Source organism: Anser cygnoides, chromosome 4, assembly GCF_040182565.1.
Source record: "Anser cygnoides isolate HZ-2024a breed goose chromosome 4, Taihu_goose_T2T_genome, whole genome shotgun sequence".
Taxonomy (NCBI): Eukaryota; Metazoa; Chordata; class Aves; order Anseriformes; family Anatidae; genus Anser; species Anser cygnoides.
The window spans coordinates 1,292,713-1,319,951 of record NC_089876.1 but is presented as its reverse complement, the minus strand read 5'-3'; the positions used below and the strand labels follow the sequence as shown (position 1 = coordinate 1,319,951).

The 27,239-nt window shown below is 45.3% G+C and overlaps 1 long non-coding RNA gene across 2 annotated transcripts in view; it reads left to right on the top strand.

Annotated features, from left to right (window-relative positions):
• Positions 1-1,521: 1,521 nt before the first annotated feature.
• LOC125179709 (uncharacterized) overlaps positions 1,522-27,239 on the top strand; it is a 41,216-nt gene continuing 15,498 nt past the window's right edge. Inside the window, exon 1 of one of the 2 annotated variants that reach the window (XR_010831618.1) lies at positions 1,522-2,051. This is a non-coding gene — a long non-coding RNA (uncharacterized lncRNA). Of the gene's footprint in view, positions 2,052-9,604; positions 9,730-27,239 lie in introns of those variants that run through there. The other variant, XR_007157367.2, reaches the window with a different exon arrangement.

The window sequence follows — 27,239 nt, the reverse complement described above, 5'->3', positions numbered from 1 at the left end:
TTGGCTGGTCTCTCTGCTATCAGTGGGTTTTTATTTCTTGGTTTATCTGCTTCCCAAAGCCCTGTGGGGGTGCCAGCTTGGGCTCCTTCATTCTCCTTCCCAACTCTGCAGACTCCAGGCTTTTCTGCTTGGCCCCAGGCTTCCCAGTGTGGTTTCTGGGTAGCCCATATCAGGCATTTCCTTCATCCAGATGTTCTTTCCCTTACTTGCTCCAGGTCACACTGTGTCTTTTCCTGAACTGGGTCTGCTGGCACGGGATCCAGTCTTTCCCTGCGAGTACCGAGCCAGCAGGCTCGTTCCAGCTGTTCCTACTAGAGCTGTGCAAATCACTGAGATCTTTGGGCTGGCCCACAGAGCAGAGCACTGACCATGTGCAGTGTGAAATGAAAGCATCTCCATTCAAGTTTAATCTGCTTAAAGTCAAGTAATCTGGCCTCAAACTGGAGTTTCAAGCAGAGGCATTTCTGAAAAGAAGAAAAAAAGAAAAAGAAAAAAAAAGTCTAAACAAAACACTGCCTCTCTGAAATGTTTTCAGGCTTTTGGTGGAAACTATTCACTGAGTTTGCGAATAGTTTTGGTAGGCCCCAAACCCAAGTTTTTCAGTGAATAAATTATTCATCCAAAAAGCTCCTGTGCCGCGTCAGTGCTCACAGAGCCCGCAGCCTGGTGTTGTCCATGGGTCAAACCCAACCGAGGGGTGTCTGCCCACCACCTCCGCCTGCGCAGACACAGTCTATCCCAAGAAAGCTGCAGAAATGCTTGGTTTAATCATTTGCCTGGGTCACATTTGAATCCAATCCCTTGCCAGGCTGAATACTTCAGCAACTAATATTTGCTCAATGAATAGCTGAAATGTCCAGAGCAGACAACCTTCAAATGCAGAGCCCTCTATTGTGGTTTTCTTCTGTGGCAGCATAAATTTCCTTTACTTTTGCCTGAGCTGTCTCTAGAAACCCCATAATAATCATGTTATTATCTCTTAGTAACTGCTAAGGAATGTTGATGTAGGAAAGACCTGTGCTTTCTAGGCAGGTTAGACAGATTATAAACCTTTATTTCCTTTTTTTCTGATCATTTGGTCTTAATCCATCTCCTCTTTTTTTGACCTCCAGATGACTTCTGGGTTTGTTACATATGTCTGGGCCACACTTCTTTTTTTTTTTTTTCTTTTTTTTAGATGTAGTCACACGTTTAAGCCATGCTGGGCTTCTCTAACTAGGAATCATTCTTAAAACTCAGAGTGTATCCACTTTTCTTGGTTAATTTTTTTTTTATTTTTTATTTTTTTTTAACAAATAACCTGTTTTTAGTTTTTGATAACTTCAACTTACATGTGATGACATTTGTATATTTACCTGGGAAAATATCTCACGGGCACATTGGAAAGAAGTGAGAGACTGTAGCAGAATGTTCTCTGAACAGTTCTGTACTTGGATCTGGACCCTTCTTTGTGAAACTGCCTTCTCCAAATGTGTTAAGCCCCAAATGTGCCAGCCCCATCCCAGGACAAGCCCCCTTCACCCTGTGATTATCCTGTCCCCTTAAACAGCACCTTCCTTGGGTCACCTCAAAAACACAACACAGTTCCCAAAGCTGGGGGCTGTGGGGCTGAGAGAAAGGTAGTTGGTCCTGCTGGATCAGGGGTTGCAAACCCCAGCTCAACTGGGCTTGCAGCTGGTGGGAGGGGAAGCTGGTTCGTAGGTTATACCCACTGACTGCCCCTTCTCCCTCATGTATCCTGCCTTGCACCAGGTTGCTCAAAGCTCACGCTGCAGTAGAGGCATTTTGCTGGCACCAAATCCAGCCTCAGGAAGGTTCGGGGAACTGACTCACCACGCATGCTCTCCCATCCGCAGGATCCGGAGTCATCCTGGCAGGGGTTCAGGGCTGAAGAAAGAAAACGTTTCAAGTGGGACTGGGGAGGGAGGGGACTGGAGCAGCCTTCCCTCCTCCTCCTCCTCCGCATGCAAGTGCCTTCTGATTCCAGGCCAGGCAAGCCTGGAGCTTTTTTCCTTTTATGTGGATCACGTAGAAAGGGAACTCCAAGGAAGGTGAGAAGTAATTTTGTTTGTTTGTTTCGAGGTCAAATGAGTGGTTTGAAACCTGTTAGAGATGCATTTATAGCACCTTCACCTGTTGCCGTAAGCACCTTGCTGCTGCAGTGATACAGCTTTGCAAAGAACAGTAATGAGGCTTTGTTAACAAGGACACGAGGAACACAGACAGAGTCATGATCCGCTGCGAGTTTAGGTGCACGAGGTATGAGGCTTCAAGACCAGAGCTGCCTTGTGTCTGGCCAGCTTGGAAGGGGGCCAGAGGATCTCGATTTACATCCATTTATTTAAACTTGGCTCATCGCTCCCTAACTTGCTTGAGGTGAAACTAATTCTGTGAAGCTTCAGAGTAATTATTCCACAGGCTTTAGAAAGGAATTGGCTCTTCATTAAAAGGAGATTCGCGGAGAGCTTTGAACAATCATCTCTTTAATTTTGAAGAATGTTCATTTTCCCTTGCTGTCTTTTTCATCTTCTTTTTATTTATTTATTTTTCATTTATCTGTCTTCCTCCTTTTGTAAGTTCTTTTATTTCCAGTGGTAAAATGGGCTGAGGAAGGGGTGAGCAAACTGTCCTGTTTTCCCTTTTTGGTTTCACTGAAAAAATACAATGTGGGAAATCAAAAAAAAAGTACTTTTGGGAGAAGACTTGTTCAGTGGGAGTATGTGGATTGAGGGAACAATGTATTTCAACAAGCAATAGCTATTGTTGTTCTGCATCTTGCACTCTTAGGGAATTTCAGAGACTGTAGGAGAAAGCACATTGCTCCAGTTCTTGTAAGAACATTCACAGGCAAAGCCTGCCTTGCTATTGTCCCTGGAAGACTGACCCATCCATGGCTGCAGCATCTTTCATTAGTAGATTTTAGTCCAGATTTGACAAAGTCTGATCCAAATAGTGGTGAGGAAGCCTCTCCCTTGCCCTCAGTGCACCTGCAAGCAGGACTTCATACAGTACCAGCTGTTGCAATGCTGAAGAGGTCGGTAAATCTTTGACCAAGTGTGTAACTGGGCCTTAGGCATTGGAGGAATGGCTCTTTTCTGTCTTCCCCTCCTGTTTGAACAATTGATGTTTATTTCCAGCGGGAATAAATTTAGGAAAGGTAGCAAGCTTAGTCATACTAATCATCTGCAATTTGGGTGTTCTGTGTGTATGAACAGCTGGACTGCAAATCCCTTTAGACTATATTAGGATCTGAAGGTCACTGGCATGTCTTTAGAAAGGTAATTACCCCTAACTTCTAATAAGGGCTTGGATTTTTAGCTGTGACCTCCACATCCATGTTACCAAAAGCTACCACATGTGTGCACATCTTTCTTTAGCACTTCCTGTGATGGTCACATTAGGAATCAGCAGTCTCATGACAGAAATGATCTGATTTATTTTCTTCAGAAACAGGCCTTTCTAAAAATGAGATAATCCCTTGATCTGAAATTCCCTGTCTTGATGCGTCTATTCCTTCTTATTTATTTTGTAACCTACTTGTCCTTTACTAGATCTGTGCACCTTAACATGAAAATGTTACGTATACATATTATTCATACCCAGTGCCATGGGGCTTGACTTTCAAATTGGTCTGAAATATGTCAGTGACACTCTGAACACAGGCAGTTCCAAAGTCTAGAGTTTTTTAACAAACACTAAATATTCTTAAAAAGTCCCAAAACAGGATGAAAAGAAAATCTGGAGCTTCCTTTTGAAACCTGCATTTAGAGGCCTTTGTTCCTGCCTCTGATACTAAGAGCAAAAAAACCTTCCAACCATCATCCCAATCCATAAATCAGAGGGGATTTAGCTGGAGAGTAAGCTCTATTTTGGGTGGGAATTTAATTTTCTATGGAAAACTTTAATGTTAGCCAAAGAAAATCCTCTATAAAATATGGCATTGGTTTTCTTCAGGCTCCTATTTTCTCCTTGGGGCGAGGCATTCAGCCAGGTCATCTTCCATAATGCATTGCTTAGTGAGGGGTAGAGGCATCATACGAATTCCTGGTTGTTGAGCACTGACAGATGTAACCTGGTATGAACTTCCCCTTTGCTATATGAGGTAGACAGAAGTCTGGTTTCTTGGCCTTTTTTTTTTTTTTTAAATTAAAAGAACAACAAAAAAAGATTTTTTTTTTTTTAAAGCTTCCATATAGTCATAAGGTACATGATTTCACATACAGAAAGGAAAGGAAACCTGATAATTTCTGTCCAGGGTAAACAAATTTCTCCTTAATATCTGAAAAAATCTTTCAGCTCCTCTCTCCTGAAGTCCATGCAGCTTCTCTGGGTGCTTACTTAGCAACTAAAATGCCTGTTTGTTATGTGACTGAATCTGAAAGCGTTGGGTGAGCTTACTAGATGGGAGTGAAATGAAAGAAAGTAGGTTGTGTCCCTGCTCTCAACCCCTCCTGGCAATCCCCATGCATTTGAAACCCACAGACTGAAAACCACGTTTGTAACTTATCCTTTTCTGAGCTATTTTAGTAGCTAACGTTATTAGTGTTAGTATAATTAGAGGCATTCCAGCTCAGTAATGGATTCCATTCTGGGAGACATGAGTTTGCTTAGCCCTGGGCTTCAGTCAGCTAGAGTTTCCCAAACTGAATGGAAGCTGAAGATCCAAACTTCCTTGGGGTGAAAATTTTTATTTGTGTTCCAAAGCCTTGTCTGTCCCAATTTCCCTTCAGGACTTCCACTGTTTCTGACACTGACACAGTCTCCGAATTGTTAGCACCGTGGTGGACCTGCTGGCTTGTAGCCCTGCTTGGTAAAACAGTGGTCCTTGCAGGTAACCAGGTGCCACGATGGAGGTCAGCAGGGTGATCTCAGCGAGAGCCTGCAGCTTCTTGTTGCAGGCATGGAAGGAGCAGTGGAGTCCTGGAGCAGAAAGGAGTCTGACATGGAGAGAATTGGAGCTGTGCTCTGCTCCCTCAGGCTTTGGTGGTGGAGGGACTCAGGCTGATCCTCGCAAAACCTCGTGTTCTGGGAGGGTTAGAAGCAGGGTGGTTCTGGTGGCTTTATTTAGCATCATTTTGCCCAGGCAAAGCTTCCCTCCATTTGGTGCTGGTGGGGGCTCTGGGGTGCTGAGTTACCCCTCTACTTGTGAGGCCAGCACAGAGTGAGTTGAATTAGGATCAATCTGCTGGTGCTGGGGGCTTTGTGTGCAGCCCCTGGGAACCGAGCAGGGCTGCTAGCAGTGCAGTCTCCCAGCTGGAGACGACTTCACCAGCTCGGAGGGAGATATTTTTTTCCTTCCCAACTCACAGTGCTGCCAAGCAGAAGGTAAAGTCATGAGAAGAATTGGAGGGGGTAAGCAGGGTGGGAGGGAGCTCTGCCTCTAACCAATTCCACCTGTTCCTGTGCACACAGACTTGCTCTAATTTCTGGCCATCTGTATTTTTACTTTACGCTCTGCCTCAGAGTCTCCTCCAAAAGGTTTTTTAAATTACTTTCCCAGCCTCCTCCTTGCAGAGAGAGCAGCTGATTAGTGGCTCCCCCATTTAATTTTCCTATCTAGACTAATTATTCCTCTTGATGGTCTATTTATCAGGCTAGTTTCCCTTCTGGGCTGTTTTGCTCTGTGATGCTTTTCCAAAGAGGGGAGGAAGGGTAAATAAAAACCAGACAAGTGAAGTAGATGCAACTCCATCTGCATTGTTTCTTATTAAATGAGTACAAATTTTTTGGGCCACCCCTCTCCACAGATGAGCCCATCTTTTCCTTAATTTCAGTGGTTTCATGTCCATTCATCAGCCTTTCAATGTGTTTCTACATAGCTGGGACTTAGCTCTGCTTTCCTTGCCCTGTGTTCCAGTGCTCTACAGGATCTCAGTTCTGTGTCTGTCCAGGTTGGGTACATCTACACAGCTCAGGGAGCTGCCTACTCTAGCCCCGAGTGAGAATGGGTGTCACAAATGGCACAGGCAGGAAGGACAGAAATTTTCTGGAGCAAAGTGAGATGCCTTCGGGGACCATTTTCCTTCAGGTCATTTTGCTAGAACTCCATAGATAGTTTTAGGACAGATTGGGATAGAAAGACTGCAATTGCTCAGAAAACATTCAGCTGTATGAAAAGATTGTCCAACCTCAGCGCTTGCTATCAGCTTCTCTTCTTTTAATGGTGGAATGGGGAGTGAAAGGGGAGCTCCTGAAGGGTCAGTCCTGGAGCAGCCACTGGGGCAGTCCTGAGTCTCAGAGCCCCAAGGATGACAGCTGAACTCATCTTAAATATCTTAAACTCATCTTAAGTATCTTAAATCAGTTCAGAGGCAAATGCCTTGAGACTCCAGAATTTCAACATTCCTTGTTGGACTTTGTTTATAACACACCGTATGGACCCTGTATGTAAATAATCTAGTTATGTCTTTGATGACCTGGGAAAATGAATTGCATAGATTATATGTTGCTGTTTCTCTTATACTTTAATCCTCATAACATATAATCTTCAAGAGTTTTAACAATTTCTCCCTGACATACCAGAGAAATCGTGTTTTGTGTTCCTGGTTCGCAATAGATGGAAAACGGCTGATTTTCTAAAGGTGTGTTATAATTTTTGGATACTTCTCATTTCAATTTCTCTTTGTATGAAGGTTCTGGCAGGCCAGTAACTCCTGTTGCTCATCTCATGTTCTTTCAAGGCACAGTGACTGCAGTGAAGCCACCATTAACAAACACAATGGTAATATCTCCTTCATCTCTTTCAACTTTATGTAAGATTGTCTTGGTTTTGGATTTTAAATGACTGCAGCTAAGAGTAACAAGTGAAAGGAGGTAGCTCTTTGTGCTGCAGGTAGTTAGGCTGGGGAATGCCTTTTAATTGGGGTGCTGTGGATTTACCTGTGTTTGTAGAGCAACTGGAGAAATTCATGATAGAGTCATTCTTAAGGGATATCTCCATTCTTGGAGGTGTCCAAGACTCAGCTGGACAAGTCTCAAGCAACCTGATCTAGTTAGACCTGCTCTGAGCAGAGACTGGACTACATGACCTAAATACACCTGCAGGCATGCCCTGTTGTAGCAGGATGCTGGGAAAGTATTCTGGGGAACATTGCTCTAAGGGCAATCCTGTTTTATTAGTACCCAATTCCTTTGTTTTTGACTGGTGTTGGAGACAGAGTACTGGGTGAAAGAGTCCCTGCTGGACTCAGTTTGGCTTTTTTTCTCTTTATTATTCTAGAACTGTAAGTCACAAACATTGACAGTTGTCAAAAAGTCTATTCCATTAAATTCATGAGCAGGATTATTTATTTAAACCAAATATCTTCTGTATGTTTAAGCATGTATATTTAAAAACAGCCACTGCATCTTGGTTCCTCTGAGATGTTTTATGTTTTTATATTTTTATTTGTCCCTTTGGGCCAACATGTGGGGATCCTTGTCTTTTTTTCAGAGCTGTCTTATAATAATAGAAATAATAGAAATGAATAGAAAAATAGAAGTGAATTAATAGAAAATTCAAATTTCTGAAGTTTGCCTTTTTTTTTTCTTTTTTTTTTTTTTTTTTCTTTTCCCCCAACAGTACTTCACTCCTTCTTTGGAAAGGTGTGCAAAGATGGTAGTGTGTGACTTTAGCTCTGCTTGGGGTATGAAAAATCTTCCTCGGACAACTAGGCTTAGCCTTAAATGTGCTAACTTCATTGATCATCCCTGCAGTAGCATCTACACAAACTGACATTCAGGAACTCTTGAGGCGGAGTTAACTGCTTTAGATTCTCTGAAACGTAAAGAGAACTCTGACTTTTTTCCTCACTGTAAATGACAATATTTCCTTGCCTATTTAGTCTAGTCTACGCAGATTTTGAGGCAGGACTACAAGACCAGGAGTCTTGCTTTGACTTTGGGAATCTACAATGTGAACGTGACCAAAGGCATGGGGTGAAGTGGGACGTCTCTGGCTGTTGCATGCAGCCCATGCAGCTGGAGCTGTTCATTCATGTGACATGTGAAGACGTGGCTGCTGTAAGAGCCTGAACATAGAGAGGAGTTTGGAAGGATGGATTCACAGTCACATAACATCAATCAGCCTGAACCATCCCGGAAAAATAGTCGACTTTTTGTTTAGCCATAAAAAAAAATCCAACAACCTCTTTTGTTCCGGAAACCTCTGGGCATATTAAGCGAAACCAGATACTCGAGGGTGGGGGTGTTGGGGGGGAGAGGCATACAGGAAAGCAATCAAAATCTACTGGAGGAATTTCTCCTTTCTGGAAGAACATAAACCAGTAACAGAATGTAAACAACCCGCCATATGTAACTTGTAAATCAGAAGCAAAAGGACCGGGTTCCCAGCAGGCCATTGTGAACGGTTGGCTGTTGAGTCTTTTTATTTTTGTTCTTCTTGTTTGATTTAATTTTAAATTTGTCATTCTTTTCCCTCCTCTTCCTGCTCCCCCAAGATGAACCACAAGCTGAACTCCTAAAGCGTGGCCTCCTAAGTGGTGCCTGAAATAGTCACAGCGTATTAATTTTGCAGCAGCTGAAGCATGGGGTTTAATAGGGTCTGACAATGGTCCCTCCTGAAATCATGCCCAGAGCATTAGTTGGCTGGAACAAGGCTGAATTATCTTCCCAAATTAATCAGTCACCTGTGCTAGCCAGCACACGAGCTGGGCAGTTTATTTCTTGTTTGTTTAGACTGTAAGAAGTAGCACTGTTGGAAAGGAGAGAGATATCTCTTTTTAAGGACTCTTGGGAGTATATGTTTTGCAGCTTGAAAATGGCTTCAGACTTTAAATAGAGTGGCTTTGCATTTGTTAGACTTTAGAAGACTTCCTTATCCCAAATCCCTTTTCTGAGGAGAAAAAAAAAAGGGCACAGCGTTTTTTAAAAGCAAGCAGGGGTCTGCTGGAGTCATCCATGGAGGTATTGCTCTAAAAAGGACAAAGTGAGCGCTGGGAGGCAGGATGGGTTCAGCTGTGAACAATGGATATATCCAAATTACATGTTTCATCCTGCAGTGCATTTCCATGTTTGTTCTAAGGACGGAAAACAGGAAATTTCCAGAAGAACTTGGAAAAAAAAAAGTTGCAGTGTTGCATGATGTCAGAAATGCCTGTTTCTTTCTAGCAACTGTATCTTGTAGTCAGAGTAGAGTTGTGTTCACGAGACAGGCTCTGATCTCGGAACATAATGCAAATTAATAGGAATGAAACAAGAATGAAACAAGAGTAATGTTTTGACTTCTTAATGCCTACAAAGAGCAAACTGAATTTACAAGCACAGTGTCCTGAAGGCAAAGGCTAAAAGAGATAATTTCTTTTTACTTCTCTCCTGTGTTAAAATGAACAAAGCCCTCTTGTTGTTTGTTGTTGTTGAGAAACTGGGGGAGCGAAGAGGCAAAGCCAGCCTCTGTAATATTTAGGGACTTCACCTCATATCCATTTCAAAGACACCTCCCCGTAGCTGAGCTTGCAAGTAAAGTTTAGCCAGGGAACAAAGCTCATTTGCATGATTTCATCTCTCCCCCTAAAATAGGGGCATTTGTAGCAATTTGTTAAAATAACGATGAGCACTGATCCTTTCCGGTATCAGCTGTGGTGCCGTCAATGTAGCAGTGGCAGCGCTGGAAATCCCCCCACCCACCGCTGAGTGTTTAGGATCACTACCTGCTCAAGGCAAATCTGAAACTACAAGCGGATTTGTGAAGACTTTCTGAGGGCCTTGTCTGCCCTCATCATGACAACTCAAGTAAGTCATGTTACTGACAAGATTTCGCAGGAGATTAAGGGTGGGGTGGGAAGCAGGATGGTGAGGGGCTCATCAGATTCCGCTCATTAAAAGTTGGAAAGGTTACTTGCCTTTTGGGCTGCTGGAGGTAGCAGGCAGTGACAGGCTGCAGGTGAAATCCCAGAGGGAGCTTATGCTGCTCTCCCCCTTCGAACTGGCTCTTTGGATGGTGGGGATGACAGAACTTGGGCAATTTCCTTGCTCATCAGGAAAATGGAGCCCCTGGCGACTGCTTCAGCACCTATGGAAAGTGTACTGCTCTTGCCTGCTGCTGTGGGACTGATGAGGCTTGAAAGGCAGATATATATATATATATATTTATATATTTTTTTTGAGTAGGGTTTGAGGTGTGCAGGAATGGGAGCTGAAGGGCTGCAGCCCAGCTAGGAGCAGTGCGTGCCCCGTGATGGAGATGTGCAGCGCCTGTCCTCCCCAGCTTGCCCTTAAGGGCAGTCGTCCTGCAGGAGGTCCCTCAGGTGATGACGAGGGACTCTGGTTGTGTGAGTATCACGTACTGCACCAGGGCTTGCAACAAACCCGGGGAAGGACGAGGTGCTCGTCACCTCAGTGAGCTGAGTGGGGCCTGGGAGCACAGACTGTGAGGTTTGGTCTCCTGCCCTACTCGGGTCTTAGATGTTCCTCTGTGCTTAGCAGCACTTGGAGGCAGGGGAAGCAGGAGAAGTAGGCAGTGGGGACAGGCCAGCCCTGCTGCCTCTGAAGCTCAGTAAGTGCATCTTCAGGATGAGTCCTGACACTCCGCAGGCTCCTCTAACCCTGCTGGGGAAATCCCTGTTAACGTGACGGGAGTCATGACACTGTAGCTGTGCTAAGATTAGGGGAGGTGAACCCTACCTGAGGGGAAAGTACAAAAAAGGTTCTGGCCCTCATTGTTGGGGTGTGTATTACAAGTCTTGTGGGAAGCATTTGTGCTCTCTGACGTTTCTGCTTTGCTGGTGCCTGCTCTGTCCTGGTGCTAGCAGAGGGATGGTGCCCTGCTTGCGCAGCCCTGGGCAGAGGTGTGTGCACAGCTGGTGCTCAGGAGCCTTCACTGAAGCAAACATGCTCCAAAAAGGTTTGTGTTGGAAAAGTCAGAAAACACGAGGGAAGTGGTGGTTCAACCAAACACCTCAAATGTGAACAATATGGTTGTTTTTTTGGTAGTCATTTAATGTCTGTAATTGAAAAAAACACTATTATCCAGTCTGTTTTTAGCTTAAAAACATCATTTGAACTATTCCCTTTTGAACTAAAGTGTTTCCCTTCAGAAATACAATCTCCTTTTTTTCCTTCTTTCTTTTCTTTCTAATGAGAGACAACATGATCACAGCAATTTTCTGAAATGATTTGAACTTGAAGAACTATTTCAATAACTTGAATCAGGTGTTCTTAGCCAAAAGTTGAGCTGAAATATATCACCTGGCTCTAATGAGAAACATTATGAAAGTTCAGACCTGGTTTAAAAACCTTGTCCAATACCGTAACATAATCAATAAGGAGAGTTCTCTGCGCAAGAGGCACTGTGGAAATGTGTGTTTCCTTCTTGGGTGTTGTTCATGTGGATGCTGCACAACCAATTACTCAGATAATCGTTTTCAGCAGTAGTAATGGCCCACTGGGGTCTGTTTGTGATCCAGCACAATGCACTATCTCTTCCAATTATCTAGCGGAAAATACAAAATTCCCGGTAAAGTTTTTTCAGATGGTGCAATCCTGGCAGAAAGGTCAAGCATGGACAGGACAGTTATATGAGGTGATTGTGATGACTTGGTAGAAAATCGTCTTTTGATTGTGTTCATGCAGCCAAGGGCAAGTTTACACTTATAAAAGGCTTACAAAATGAGACAGCATCTTGGAAGGCAGCAGCTCTGGGAAGGCTTGGGATTAACAGCAGATAACAAATTGCATGTATACCAGTTACTGTAAACAGCAGGAAATTCGTCAACTGTCCACTCTGCCTGCGGTGGCTGGACAACTACTGAGGACAAAGAGCATAGCAAAGGACATCTGAGGAGAACTGGGGGGTGACGGGCTCTTGACCTGGAAGGACAGTTAAGTCCTGGGACAGGCTGTGGGTGGGCGGAGTGGGGTGAGGAATCTCCCTCCTGAAGGACTGTGGTATCTCACAGGAACAAATAGTCCTGCGAGCAGTCAGCTGAGCTTTCCTGATCCTCTGGGCTTGGAGCTGGTTGGCTTTGCTTCCTGAGAAGCATGAACTTTTTTGCTTGGAAGCCTTTTCTCGTCCTTGTAAAAATGAGGGGCATACGAGGCTATCACTGTCTGAAAACCAGTTTAGACAACCAGTTTAGACAACTGAAGTATTATGGTAAAACTTGTAAGTGGGACTGGGAATGTTACAGGGTTCCTATTCTCACTGGAAAATTGACAGATTTATACTTTTTTTTTTTCTTTTTTTTTTTTTCATCACTTAAACCATGTGTCTTGCTTTCTCTTCCCTTGCTGAAAGGAAGAAACCTTTTTGGCTATGTCTATATCAGTAAATTAGATGTACTTGGGACTGTTCTCTGGCACTGCAGCCAACTGGCACAGGAACCTTGTGTCCATGCTATTGGGCTCTCTTGTCCTCTGAGACAGGGTGGCTGCATCCCGATCTGCTGGGGATGGTCCCTGGCTCAGGCTAGCTCCTATTCAGGCATTTTTCACAAAAGCTTCATTTGGCCTGGCCCAAAACCATGCCAGGGGCTGTTGCAGGAGTGTAACAATATCAATGGTGGTGTTCCTGTGCCTGGAAATGTTCACTGACATTATTTAATTTACTAGTGCAGACGCAGCCTTTGTATATCAGGAGGACCTAGCACTCTCTGGAGGGACAAATGGCTGCTGTGATAAATAGTGATTGAGGTGAAGCAAAGCCAAAGGATGCAGCGAGCTGCTTCGCTGCCACGGTGAGTGTTAGGACTTGTCTTCCATTTCATGATAGATTCATTCAGGCACTGGATTTACTCAAGGGGGAAAAAAGCAACCACTGTCTATTCACAGTATTGACACAGATGTATTTCTTCGTCATGAACTGGCAGAGACAATACGAGAATGCATTTCTTCTTGAGGAAAAGTTACCACTTTCGTGGCTTTTGTTGTTGTTGTTTGTTTCTTGGATGAGGCCCTTGGCTGGTATGAATCAGAAGAGTGTTGCCAATGCCAGGAAATTATGCTAGTTTCTACCAATTGGGATTCCGGCCAAGGATGTGCAGTCACTCCCAGTTGCACTGTGGAGTGGTGGAAAGGAGCGGCTTTGAGGATGTATTTCAACTGCTATAGGTGTTACAAAATAAAGAGCAACAGTTGACTCATTGCTTCATAATGTCTTTTCTCTGGAGCCTCCAGACTCTGATTTTATACAGAGACAGTGGGAAAAAAATGGTTCTGCTATTTGAATCAAACATGTACAGAGAAAGGTCATGTTCAAAGGACACAGCATGGGTGGCTAACCTGGGAACTTGCAGCTTCTCTCCATCAGCTCTAGTGGGGGTCAAGCCCAGCAGCCCTTGCCTAGCAGAAGCTCTGAGCAGAAACTTGCCCCATTTCCTGATGGGGACATGCCAGGTACTGTGCCATGGGCTGCTGCCAGCTGTGACAAGAAATTGCCTTCTCTGTCCCAGCAGAGTAGCCATTGGCTTGGGGCACATCACCTCCTCTCCTCCAAGGCTGCCCACGTGCACCTGGAGTGGGAGGCTCTGAAAGGGAACAGGGTTTTTGCAGCTTCACCTTCTCGGTTCATTAAGGCTTTATTCCTCCCCAGAGGATGCTCCTGAAGCTCTCCCTGTCACTCACTGGGGAAGCACCTGGATCTGCAGAATGTGTAGGAACTTAACTTCTATTGAAAGCAGTGAGATTTACTCACGTTTCTTTAGGGTGCTGGTACCTGGTTCTGTATTACTGAAATGAGTGAGTGAGAAGTGCATTACTAATATTTGTAGGCAGAGGCTCAGGCCCTTGGAAATATACAGATGTTACAGCAAACAGACTAAGAAAAGTCCCTGAACTAGATGACTAGATAATTTCTGGCAGTTAATGACCTACTAGAAGATCTGAGAGCTTAAGGGCCCTTCATCTAGGAAGTCATTAAATGCCAGATCCATTAACTGTCATTACTGCTTTTACTATCTTTGGAAATGTAGAAATGTTCAGATAAAACAAAGACCTTTGTGAAGTGCTGTAAAAACTGCAGGCTGAGCTACACGTTGATGTCTGTGTGCTGAGGGTAGTCACTTGCACCAGGAACAGCAGCTTTGTCCTGGGAAACTTCAGCAGTATCTATTCTATTATTTGGTCCTAGGGCACAAAGGAAAACATAGCAGCACTTTTGTTTTCAACATTCCTCCAGTTTAGAGCTCTAATTCTGAGGTGAACTTTTGGTCCATGAAAACCGGTCTATTTTCAATGAGATTTCACGTGTTTTCATGAAAAAGGTATACAGCTCTTAATTTCTTCTGCAGATGAGACATGCAGACAAAATGCATTTATTAGACATTTTCCTTTGTCTCAGATAGTTAAGATTAAGGAAAGAACACTGGTATTTGGAATCGTAACAATTAGGCTCTAACTTTCCTATTCTGTATGTAATTTTCATACCATTACAAATACTCAGATTTCAGATATGCAGTACCATAAGAGAAACAACACTCACAATTACTATTTCCTGCATAGGGGCACAGATATTAAGCTGTTACAGTGCTTGAAGGGTCTTGCTTGCCTGTGTTAACACATCAGTTCCAAAAAGACTTTGCTCTGAATCTCTTCTGCCATCACCGACACACTGGTGTAACTGTGCTTGACTTAATGGTGTTACACTGGTGTGAATCCAAATGTGATCTGGGAATTAGACAGAGTTGCTTTGGTTTCATACCAACACAGGAGAATGCAAGGCCATTGGCAGGCTTTCATGGTCTAGGGCAATTTACTGCTGGCTAGATGGCTAATGGGGTGAAAGTTGGGACCTTGTTTCACTTACATTTACAGCAGAGGAAAAGTGCTGCTTGCCAGTGGCAGGAGATCCTTTCCAGACCTACATTCCCAAAGCAGGAGAATTTCGCTGTTCTCTGTGGAGCTATGCCAGGGTGGAAATGGTGAATTCAGGCTCTGGAACCGGTGCTGTTTATCCATGATATGCTTTCCTCAAGAGTGCCGTTGTCTAGAGCAGACAACAGGCTTTGGAAAGGTGAAACACTACCTCAGGACATCCAGTGATGGAGAAAGGCTGTAAATCCATTGCTTTCAGGGTAGCTTTCTGTACCACTCACCTAGCTGCTAATCTGCTCTGTTCAGAGATGAGTGAATGTTGTGATTTGGGAGATCTCCTTGTGTCCAGGGAGTGAACAGAGAAATGAGGGTGATGTTTTGCCTTGCAGCTCAGCATGGCTGTGCTGGTCTTTCACTTTTCCTGTCTATGTTGAAGCGAGTGGTCAGGTCACACTGCACTTGAATCTTTCTATGCATCTTGGAATGATGAGGCTCTGTGTAAATACACACCCTTTCATTTGGGACAATGAAAGAAATTGTTCGAGGTCACAAAGCAGAGCTGAGAGCAGACATTAGCCTCTGGGCTCCCACCTCAAGGCGTTGGCTATCAGACATGGCCTCTGACGAAGGCCTTTGAAATATTCCACACTTCTCCTTCATGTATCCAGGCTGAATCATTTGCACTGAGCAGACACCACTTCCGCTGCCCTGTTCCCACAGCAACACCTATTGCCTTTGGCTTGGGTTCAGAAAGGTTTCTGGGTGCTAAAGTCCCACAGCAACCAGCAGGGACTGAATGCCAAAATGCCTTTTTGGAGCTGGGTCTGTCTCTGCTCTGGGAAGCTGCCATGTTTCTGCTGATGCTAATGTGGCTGGTGGAAGGCTCCAAAGGTTCAGAGGTGATGGCCCTCTATTTTTTTCCCCTCTTTTTTTTTTTTTTTTTTTTTTTTTTCCCCCCGGTTAAAAGATAAGAGTATCTATCTATTCTGTCTACCGGCTGGTTAACCATGCAGCCAAACAGACTCACTCAGATAGCTGTGGCTTTTCCTACTCAGTGCAACTCTGGATCATTGAAACATTTTCGTTTTATTTTCCTTTCCCATGTAGCTTCTCAGATGTAAAACCAATTTTACTAGTTATAGGGAGGGATCTGACTATGAAAACTGTCTCTGCTTCGTCAACAGTTCTTCCCTTCTTTTTTTAGTCACAGTGTTGAGAGTGAGCTCTTAGTCTGACACAGCAACAGATGAACCAGACGAGGTTCATGTGGTTTCATCCATTATTTCCAGCACAGAGATATCTGATGCCAAAGTGCAGCATGGCAGACTGGATGTGAAGACTCTGTAAGCCACCTTACCTTTGCCAAGGCTTCATGGCATGCCAGTGGGAAATGGGCAGTGGGTTTCGGCAGGTACTTTCCCCTCTGGTGACAAAACAGCATCCTGACGCTGAGACAAGTTTACTGTCTGAAGTGCCTTTTCAGAAAAATGCAATCCTTATATATTTTTATTGCAAGGTGAGAGTCCCGTCTATAAAACTTAAATTAAATAAAACCCAAATTAAATAATACGAAAGCAATAATTATTTATTCTTCTCGCACTCCAAAAAAGAGGCTTTGATTGGCCTGAGACAACGTGTGAGTTGTGCTGACCTCAGCCAGCTCACCAAATAACGAGGGCTTGTAGGTGCCAGGGGAGCGATGGCTCGGGGAACACGAGCAGTGAAAAGGTGAGGTGACTGTAACAGTGGGAAGCAGCAGGAGCTGCTGTGCCCAAACAGAGGGCTGGAAGCCTGCCCATCTCTGACTAACATCTATATAGTTATTTATTCCTCCCCAGAACCGGGACCTCCCCCAGGAGCTGCTACAGATAAGATTTGCAGGAACGATTCATGGTAACTTTGCCCTGCCACCAAGCAACCCTAGTGCAAGCTGCAAGGTCCCCATGTAGCACTTGGATCAGGTTTCCTCTGGGCCCCTCACAACTCCCTTTTACAATTAATTTCTTCTTTCTTTTGGAATTCAAAGTGCCTGAAATATGTGAGGGCCATGTTGCAGGTCACTGGGGAGCTGATTTTATAGCATGTTGTGAGGTGTGTCATGAGGGTGTAAGGAGTTGTTTAGAAGGGTTGGAGGACTGGAGGATGGATAGCACCAAACCTGAGCAAGACCCACCTATACAGTGCACAGGGAGCAAAACGTGGAGCAAAATGTCCTGAGGACTGTGCCTGGCTCTTCATCTCAGAAGACACTGGTTCATCCCACAGGGAGGCAGAAACAAGCTAGCTGATGCAGTAGGGATAAGCAGAGGTCCATGACCTAGCTTGCAAAGCCATTGATGGTTTAGATGTTGCCGGTGGGTATCTAGAGTGGGCAGGGACCTCGAGGGACAGTCTTGAGACTGTGGCCTGAGCTCGTGCTCGGCTGAGCAGAGTTGGACATCACCAGCCCATCTGCAGCAATGTGCGTGGGTTGCGAACGCGCCTGAGAAGCAGAATAAATCAGCCTCCATGGAGCCCCTCCTTCCTTCTGCTCTGGGTGGCTCCTCTGAAGCTGCTTTCGGTGTCACAGTACGGGGCAGATACCCCCTGAGGGACTTCTGAGAAGAGCAATTTCCAAAAGTACCCAAGGGATGTAGGCGCCTGATAACCCTGGTTTCTGCTATCTGTCAGCATTGCCTGGGCTGGAGTGGGGTGAGGAGTAGGCAGGGCTGTTCCACGCTCAGGCGTTTTGGCAATTGTCTCTCTTTAGTCTGGGCATGGCCCTTGCCTCTTGGATCTCTTATCTCATGTGTATTTTATTTCCCCACATGGAGTACAGCTGGGGCAGGAGGTTTATAAGCAGGAAGGCATTTCCCCTCCCTGAGCATGGCTTGGGAAAGGGGGAGGGAGAGGGGAGGTGATTTTGTGGCTGACAGACCAAGGGGATCCAACGTGCCAAGCTACATCTGTGGTTCCTGAGAAATCAATTAGCGAGGGAGGGGAGGGGTGGTTGGCAAACCACACGGTTGAAAGGAAAACATCACAAAAATGAATCAGAGGGATGTTTTGAAGAAGCGGCACTGCTGGAAGATGCGAGCTAGTGGCTTTGTTTGGTAGTGCGTGCGTGTGAGAGAGGCGCTCACCAAAAGGTTAATCAAGACCTGGTAGGGAAGGCTGGCCTAGGATCTGGGAAGCAGGCTGCTAATAAAAGAGACAGAGAGACCGCGCTCGTCATGTGCTGAACAATATAACCCACTGTCTGCGGTGCGCAGTGGCAGAGATTGGATAAAATATTCCTTCGGCAGCATCGCAGCCTTTTGCAAACTCCATTAGTGTTAGCCAGAGTATTTAGGTTTATTTCAGACTTGCGTTCCCTCCCTCCTGTTGGGGACGGACTTGAACTGCTCTGTCCTAATGTTGTAAATGATCGTGTCCAGAGGCATTTAAACAAGTACATTTCTTTTGCTGCTTGGGATTGGAGTGGCGCATATTGGAAAGGTCCTTCAGGACAAGTTGTCATGAACTGTAGTTGTAATGAGGGAGCTTCTCTGCTACCAGTCCTTGCTCCTTGGACTGCAATTATTTTAAATTAAATAATTCTTTGGGTGCAGGTCTCTCTGTTTCCAGTCAGAAACCTCATCTCAGGTTTTCCTCTTGTATCTTCCCTCAATTCTGATAACTTTCTAACTCATTTCTGTCTCACCGAAAGCAGAATGTATGTTTTTGGGATGTCACTCACTCATCACTTTGGAAGGCAATAAGTGGGACAGATGCTAATGAGGACTGTCTTCACTGCGAATTTTCTCTTCCCTCAGCCTTCTCCCAGCATAGTTATGTGTATGGCTACGTGCAGAGATGGACCAGGGAACTGATGCTGCTGAAAACCTGCTCTTGTCCTGCCAGTACAGCTCACCAGTCTTGCACACCACATGGTTTTTGACATCTTTGGTGGCACCAAAAATAGAAAATATACATGACTGAGGGGGCTGTTGGAGGTGTGATGACCCCTAACATCGACAAACTACTCCAAGATTGGCTTGGAAGGGGGACAGTGGAGCTGAGTCTTCAACTGATGAGTAGATCACACTGCTGGGAGGTGGCAGGTATGATCTGTAGTCTTCTTCCCCAAGCAAAAGGGAATAGAATCCCCATTTCCTACACCCTTGGCAATCGCACAAACCGCAATTTGTTTTTCCTCCCCTTCCTCTCTATCAATACCACTGCAACAGTGCCAGGGGGACAGGAGTGTGCACCACCTTCAGGAGAAAGCTCTGGGGCGTAGGGAACCTGTCTGTGGTTGTAGTGGTGCATGAAACACCTGCAGCTCTGGTGACAAGGGAGATTTGAGAGAGGGCCTCAGGCTCATGGGCTCGAGGATGTGCCCTGGCAGGCAGCTTGTGCTCTGTGGGGAGTCTTGAACCCCCTTCTTAGGCTGAGGATTGCTGTATGGAAACAGGTCTTTGGGGTTGAGCACTTGAACTCTTCGGTGACTTTCCTGAATAAACTTGCCTGACATCCATATAGGAATGGTAGATACGGGTTCAGCTATGGGTTATGCTTTTCTCTGTATTGTTACACTCAAGGCAAGCATCCTTCCAAGCTCCTTCCTGGTGGAACTACCCAACTTGTAGGGCTCCCCTGGTCTGCTTGTTTGCACTATGATTTTTCTCCTCTTATTAAATTCCTCCAGAATCCTTCCTAGGGTCTTTCAGACCACTGCTTGTATGGTTCCTGGGAGATGAACCTTCTGAGAGGTGAGAACCAAGCCAGCATGCGGTGGGACAGAGGAAAGGGGAAAGCGTGTGCATGAGCCTGAGAAGGCAAGGACTTGGGAATGAGAGCTGCCGATGCTGTGATAGTGTCCCTGTGTGAGACAGAGTTCGTCTGTGGGTGTGAGAAAGGAGTATTTGGAAGTGAGCATGCGTGGGCGTGAGGTGTGTGTGAGAGTGTGCATGCATTTCCATCCCCACACTTTGAAAACCTTTTTGGAGCACTGCAGTGTTCAAACAGGCCCCAGCTCCCAAAATAATCAACCCATCTTGAAAAGTTACAAAGTCTGTGGACACCTGGAGGAGACGGGCTTGCTAGCCGTGCTTTGAAATGAATTTTAAGCAGCTCGTGCTGGCTGCCGCAGCTGTGCTGGCTGCGGCGCTGCTGTGGTGGGAGTGGCAGCAAGGTGTGCTGGGGGTCAGGGTAGGTGCAGGGGGACAGCAAGGGGAGCATGACGCCTACTCCTTGCCCCCAAAGCTTCCTCTCGCTGGGGCTTTCACAGCTTCAGAGAGATGGAGAAATGTTATATCTTCTTCATTTCCTCCGCCACTATTCTGAAGGCCATGAAAAGAGGTATGGTCAGAGGCCCATAGGGTCAAGGCTGGGCTGGGCTAAGCAACTTCACAAACCCCCAGTTGAAAAAAAAAAAAAAAAAAAAAAAAAGTGAAGTCACACCAGTTTTTATGTTGGTGTGATAGTCTTTATTGTTCTCCCCCTTCCAGAGCCAACACAGTGCTCCAAAACCAATGTAAGTACCACGTGCTTGGTGTGATGTTGCAGCTCTTCAGAGCTGTGTCCCTGGACTAAAAGGCATGGGCGGCACGTACAGCATGTAAACCCTTTTTATCCAAAACCATATGTGTGCTGGCACCACTGCAAGGGGATAGGGCTTCTTCTCCTGTGTCAGCAGTTCCTCGCCTCGCTAGCCCCAACACGCGTTCGCGATGGGGGAGACGTGGGCTCAGGTCCCTTTTCTGTCAGGAAGGGTTCAAGCCACATCTCCCACCACGCTCTGTTACCACCCTCCCGGGGCTATGTGGGGAGGGGGCAGGTGGCTCTTGGCTCCCCCTTCCCCCTTTTGGGGAAAGCTGTTCCACTTTGCAGCAGGGAAACACCAAACTCAGTGGGTCAGCAAGAAAGAACAAGCAAGACTGTGTTAGCGCTTGGGGAAATTCACCTGGGAGCGGGGAGGCCGGAGTTCCCGTTCCTGCTCCAAGGACTGTTTATGTATTTTAAAATTAAACAACCCATGGTGCTGGTAACTGGAATTCAGGTCTCCCCACTCCCAGGGGAGTGCCCCAATCCCAAGGCTGTGGAGTCATGCTCACTCTTGCCCTCTGGAGCTTCAGGTTTTGATTTATTTATTTATTTTTTCTGCTGCACAGCTTCTCCAGAACGGGGTTGCGAGCCCCTCTCCAGGCTCTGCTGTTGGGTACGGACACTGCCCACAGCCAGCAGGATTTGGAGGATTTCTGCCTCCTATGTCAGAGGGAGCTGCGGTTTTCCACACCTGGGGAATGCTCTCTAACCTTTCAGCTGTTAATTAGGAGGGGTGTACATGAGTTTTGCCTCCTACTCCTGCGTATTTTGGGCAGCTGCTGGTGCCACACGGTGTGTGATGTGGTAGGCGTGCAATGGGAACACCTATGGGCCAGGCCTTGGAGGTGACAGAGGGGAGGAACAATGTGTTGGCCAGGCATAGCCTACGTGGACTGAGACACTTCTGAGCATGTCCTAATGCCGTGCTTCTGGGCTGGGGACACTCTCTATAAAACTGGGGGTTTTGCAGGGACGCTGATGCCTCTGGAGTTGCATGGTAGGTGAGCAAGGGTGTGAGAATGAAATCTTGTGCATCAGTGGCTAAAGCATGCTGGATTTGGCCATGTAGGCTTCTGTATGAGGCTGCTCTTATTGTTGATTTATTTTGGGCAAAGCTCTTGCAGTCTCCAATGGCAGCAACCCTTCAGTGAGCCCCTGGATAGCGGCGTGATCTAAAGCCTGGTTTCCCTCTGAGAGCCGGGAGCACAAGCTGCAGTGGAGCCGTAAACAGGAAAGCTTTGGTATTGCTTGTGTTAGGGATGAAGAGCAAGGAGAAAAGCTGATGCACAGCTGCTGATGAGCTTGATGCTCTCACATTCCCCAGCTTTCCCTCTGACTTTTTAACAGTCTTTATAGCAGACCCCTAAACCCTGTAAGAGCTGTTGCCTGATCCTGCAAGGTGCTGAGCTCCCCTCTGGAGGCACGGAGGGTCCCCAGCTCCGGTTACGACGTCGGTCTCCCAAGTTCTAGTTCAGTCTCAAGCGTGGAGTCTGTGCCTGTGGGCAAATCACTTCCACCTCTGTAAGATCTGGCTGTAAAACAAGGCTAATAACACCAAATTACCTACCTGTGAGAATTAATGAGATCATACTCGCTCAGCCCTTTGAAGGCATGAAGCATTACAGAAGCACTGGGGCATTATTACAGAGTGTGTTTTTAATATACGTCTAGTTTCACTTACAAATTGGAGTTTTGCTCCCTTTTGACTAAACAGCACTAATTAGACATGTAGGGTAGGAAATAAATGTTTCCAGTGTTACTTAGGCTGGAAACCAGTTAATTTCAGGGTTCTTTGGTTTAATTGCAACTGAAAAGACATTGAGAAAATGTGTAATGAGCTGAGAACACTTTAACTTTGTTTTTATTGTTCCCTAAACTCTTGCTTCTGCAAAGTCACAAGATGCCAGTAAAACAGTGGAGAACTGGACTGGAGCACTTATTTATTTATTTATTTTTGATATGTCAAGGTAAAATAATTCCTACTTATTCAGTGTAATGTAGCACTCCTTCTCCATAAATCTCGGAGCACTCCACAAAAATGGGTACAGTGTTACCCTCATTTCACAAAGCGGGAAACATAAAGCAGAAAGAGGTTATGGGATTTGCCCGGGGTCAAGTAAATTAGGCTTTGTCTACGTGAGAAACATGTGCCAATTTAGTAAAACAGGTGGAAAACACACTGTGGACGCTTACCTCATTTTCAGAGTGGCTTTTCTTGTTTTCATTTATTCAATTCATATCAATTCAGCCTTGCTTTAGTTTAAGTGGCTTTAAAGCAAAGGGTTCCCATAGCTGCTTGTGCTGGCTTGACTAAATTGGAATAAAGTCACCCCTAAGGTGGGCTGATGGCTGTAGACACCAGTGGCAGACAGTGGGTATGGGATGCCCAAAGTCCAGCACTTCTTTTTATCTGTCACTTCTGCAGAAATCCTTTTCGTTTGCTGGGTTAGATTAGGTCATGTTGGCATAGAAGAGGCCAGAGTGGGTCATCTTCTGAGCACGTTTGGATCACTGAGCATCGTGAGTAAATGCAAAGAGTCAATGAAGTTTCTGCAGGGTTTTTTTCAATATAGCAGAGAGCAGAAGCACAACCTACTATTCTAATCACATTGTAGATTCCTGAATTCCTGATTTAGGCAGATGTTTTGGGATTTAACTCTGCTTCGTGATGTTTCCCCCTTCTCTCCCACACTCTTGCTGTCCCTCATTGCAGCTCACCCAAGAAAGCTCAGGATGGGTATGTTGCTGAGTGCCGTCTAAAGGTGCTGGTGTTCACATGAGCGATCAAACATCACAGAGCAGACATGCTTCAGCTGTCAATAAAAGCTGAAAAAATAATAATAAAAAAGGGACCAATGCTGAACAATGAAAAAAATAATTATATATATATATATTTAAAAAGCAAGCTGCTCCATTGTTTTTCCTCAATGAAATGTAGAAATGTCCAGGTGTTGCTTACTTTCAACTAATCAAAAAATAAATAAAAACTCCTTCACAAATCCTAAAGACAAGAAAATTGAGGAAGCAAGGATTTTCTTCTCCCTTCTCAGTCCCTTACGAAGAATTCTCATGATGAATGGTACAGTTTGAGTTTGTCAGATGTATTGTATTAAAGGGTTTGTACTTTCCATATCCTGAAGGGAGTTCTACAGAAAATGTTTTAGCAAATTGTTTCCCCAAAATTTCTGGCTTATGATGATAACTTGCAGATTTTGAAGAATATTGTTCCTGCTGTGAATCGTCTCTTAAAAATTTAATTACAGAAAATATACGAATATTTGCTGCATTTGTACAGAGCTTGTACAGAGACAGCAATATTTTGCTCAGTGACTGAGGATTGTAGATATTTAAAAAGTTTTACCTGGATTCTGCATGTTCATTAGAAAAAAAAAAAAAAAAAGCAAATGCAGAGAGGCTGAACAGAGTTCATTATAATTTTGGGAGTCCTGTTTGTGCTGCTAGCCATTTGGGTGGGCACAAACAGGCAATTTCTGAGAACCTGTGATAGGGCACGTACATCGCCAACAGAGTCCTGGGAAAACAGAGTCCTAGGAAACACATTTAACAAGTGCTGTAAGTTAGGGGAACTGTATTAGTGAGTTGTCTTTTTTTTTTTTTTTTTTTTTTTTTTTAAATGAGGCACTACATAAAAGCAAAAGAGAACACTAAAGTAGCGCAAGAAAGTCAGCCCAAGAAAGGTTGTCCATCCTAGTCATTCAAAAGCATTCCTGGGTCTGGATGTGGTGGTGTGGTATTCAGTGGTTTTCTGTTTTCCTGTAACCTTAGGAACAACCATGACTAAAGAGATTGAGGAAAGAAAATTTTTTTCTTTCCCACCACTTCATATGTTCCTGAGGAACATAACTAGGAAACCCCAAGCTCCACAGTCAGGTGGGCTCTTTGGGGAATGTGTCTGAACATCAGCTTTAGGAGAGCTGAGGATTGGTCCAAGGAGGCTCTGGGGATCAAACACAGCCCTAGAGTGGTGCTGGATGTGGTGTTTGCAACTGGTGGTGGGCAGGGAACATCAGAGGGCAGTGGCCGTTCTCTCTTCTGATTCTAGAAGGATTTGGAAACACTTTGAATCTGATTTTTTGATGAATCTGAAGCTGTCTGGGAGCTGCTCAGACAAGGTGATTGACCTGTCTGCGACAAACATAAAGAAGGAAAGATTTTGGCTGGATTTACTGAATGTGGAGACCCAGGAGACCTGGGGTCAATGTTCAGGTCTCCATAGACTTGCTCTGTGACTAGGGCATGTTTCTTACCTGAACGGTGGAGTTAATCATCTTTCCTGTGTTATCTGATATGGATAACAATCAGCACTTCCATTGCTTCCTCCTGCTACATGCATTTACCCAGCATGTAGTTTCATGGAGCTGTGGCCATTCCTGAGGAAGTTTTCAGTGAACTTTTCTGTTTGATGAACATGGAAAGCTTGTGAAACATTTATGGAGCTGTATTTCCATTTTAACTTTAGGAAAGGAAGGAATTGATTCCTGAAGATTGAAATTGCAGTAAACCTTTCAGTGGTAATCTGCAGGCAGAAACCCATGCCCATCAGAGATTTCATTTAAATCTTCAGGTTGACTTTTAACTATGTATTCATTACCCTAGATTAGGGGCATTAGGGTGGGGAGGGAATGTTTTTCTTAATCTGTCAGTGTTTGCAAGAAGTCCTCCACAGTCAAGGAAACCAAAGAGTGAGCAAGACACCTGCTGGCATCCTGATTTTTGTTTCCTGCATCACACAGGTGTGCAGTTGGTGCTGGGAGTGTAAGGGGAAAAACAAACGTTCTGAAAACGAAAATTAGTTCAGGTGGCATGTCAGAAAACGTTTTCTCTTACTCACAGTGATGCAGGCTCTGTGCAACCCTGTTCTGCATAAGGAGGGGGAAGGCCATGGAAATAAAGGAGCTGAAACAACCATCTGACATGGGAGCATGTCCCGTGCTGTCTCAGGCTGGTGGGGGTAACGTCTCCTCAGGGCCTTTCACTGCCCTGTGAAGTTTTGTTTGTTATTCCCTAAGTACAAAATGAGCAGAGATGAGGTACCGTCAGGTATCTTCAGATACCTGTTTTTCTCCTCTTGGCTCTTTCATCCTTTGAGTCTCTCCCTTTGGTCCTTTCCTTAACGTCGGGGGAATCCCAGCCTTGCTCAGCTGGGATGGGCAGAGCTCATGAGCCCTGGTCACTGGTGGCAGTTCCTCAAGGGACAGGAGATGCTCTGTGGGGACTGCAGCCCCCAGCTCTGCCCTGTTGCACGGACAGCTCGCCTGCTCATAATCCCCTGCGATTTTATGCTTTGAAGTTCAGGTCCACTTCGAACCTATACTAGCTCTTAACGTTAAAAATTCTGCAGCCCCCTGAGAGCTGAGCACATAACTTAGGGCAGTTCTGGGACTCTGGGTGCTACCGGATGGGGACGTGGGTCCTCTCCATCTCTGTGGCTTTGGAAGGCGAGGGGAGGGCGCACTGCCGGCAGGCAGCCCCGTGGCGCGGCGGTACCATGGACAGCGGTGGGGCCACATGGCCACCCACGGGGACATGGCCACCCGTGGGCATAGCCCAGCTTCTAACCACCAAGGCCATCCGTCCCTCCTCATCCCGAAGATGGTGCCTTTGAGCCCCCGCTGCTTCATGCCCCCAGCCTCACCTGGGAAGCCAGTGAGAATTTTTCTTGCAGTGGCTGCTGCTCTTCACCTGGGCTGGCTGATGCAAAGTCTTCCAATTTTAGTGCAGTGTTAGGGACCGACATGCTCGTAGCTTGTACGTGAGGTGTTCTTCATCTGCCTCAGGCAGAGAGCAGTCTTTTCTCCAAAAGCATAGAGCCTGGCATTTTGCTGTCTCCTCTGACACCCATACAGAGCACTGCCCCTGTATCCCTGCAGATAGCTGGTCCATAAGGAGGTAAAACCTATAATAAGAGGTACTTCTGAGAAAGGGGATCTGACAAATGAATGTTAGTGTTGCTGGAGGTGGGCTTCTACTAGCAATTGTAGTTCTAAACAGTTTATTCTAGCTCTAGAGGGTCCAGGGCAGGCTCGTTCTGGTAGTAGAGGGAGGTTAGCCATCATGGTATCACCACTGCTCACCAGGAGGAATGAGTGCTGAGACATGATCAGAAAAATCTTTCAGGTTGCATGTTAAACACCTGTAATTTAATGTTCTGAAAAAAAGAACCACCTCTGAGCCTGGGGAGGAACAGTGTACAGCAAAGTGGCTGTAGATGCTAATCAGGCTTAGTGGAGAACACAAAACAGCTTAAACTGCAAAAGAAAGCTAATTGCAAAACCTCAGGGGAGAAACCCACCTCCAAGCATTATTCTGCTGCACCTCTGATCAGGACATTGGTGCTGAATGCTGAGAAGTGAGGACATCAAAGCAGCAGCTATGCATAACCAAGGAGCACTAATAATTGCTGAGAAACTAGTTCGGCAATCTCACGAGCACAATACTTAGAAAAGGGATGCCAGGTCTTCAGGTGATGCATGTAGCCAATGAGCTTGTGGAAATCACCCAGATTTCTCTTGTACTTGGTGAATATTATGCAGTAGATTCAGGGCAAGTTTTACTATTTTATACCAAATGGACACTTGGCCATCAGCTGATTGCTTCTATATGGGTGCTTCTTGGTGTAGCTATGTTTCAAGGGTAATATTCCTCACACTGTCAGCGAACAAAAATAAATGCTTGTGGGGTCTAATGCTATGCCATGTGCACATTATATTCTTGGCCATACCAGCCTTGTCTGCAATAGCGTGGTTCTGGGACCAGGAAGGATACCCATGGTGAACAGACAAGATGACCTGGGGGGTATTTTTTTGGGTGTTGTCAACACTGCTGTTTGAGCACCTAGAGGACTTTATTAAGCATTAGATCAGTATTTCAGAAGTATGTGGATGTTCCATCAAAGATCATAGTCC